Source organism: Eimeria mitis, genomic scaffold (genome assembly GCF_000499745.2).
Source record: "Eimeria mitis Houghton genomic scaffold, Emh_scaff3730, whole genome shotgun sequence".
Classification (NCBI taxonomy): domain Eukaryota; phylum Apicomplexa; class Conoidasida; order Eucoccidiorida; family Eimeriidae; genus Eimeria; species Eimeria mitis.
Window position 1 is genome coordinate 2,411 of NW_013572071.1, and position 478 is coordinate 2,888.

Genomic DNA, 478 nt, shown 5'->3' on the forward strand with positions numbered 1-478 from the left:
GTTTAGGTTTTTTAGTTGTTTTATTAATAAAAGATTTATTTGTTTGGTTGAGGGGGATATAGTGAGAGAGGGAGAGAAAAAAATACAACACAAAAAAAAATAAAAATAAATAAATAAATAAATAAAATGAATAAAATAAAGTAAATAAACGGAAGGATAGAAAGATTAATAAAAAGAAAGAAAAGCGACAAAGAGAAAGAAACAGAGAGAAAAACAAAGCAAGAAAAAGAGAGATAAATAAACAAAGAAGGAAAAAAATTATTAACTGGGCCTTATCTATCTCTGCATTAGGGTTTATTAGGGTTTAGGGTTTATTAGGGTTTAGGGTTTACTAGGGTTTAGGGTTTACTAGGGTTTAGGGTTTATGAGGGTTTAGGGTTTACCTCTACTTCTCCTACAGTTCTGGCTGCAGCATTTGTTAATTGATAGAGAGATGCTTTGTCTGTGTCTTTCATTTTTGTTTTGTTGCTGGTTGTTC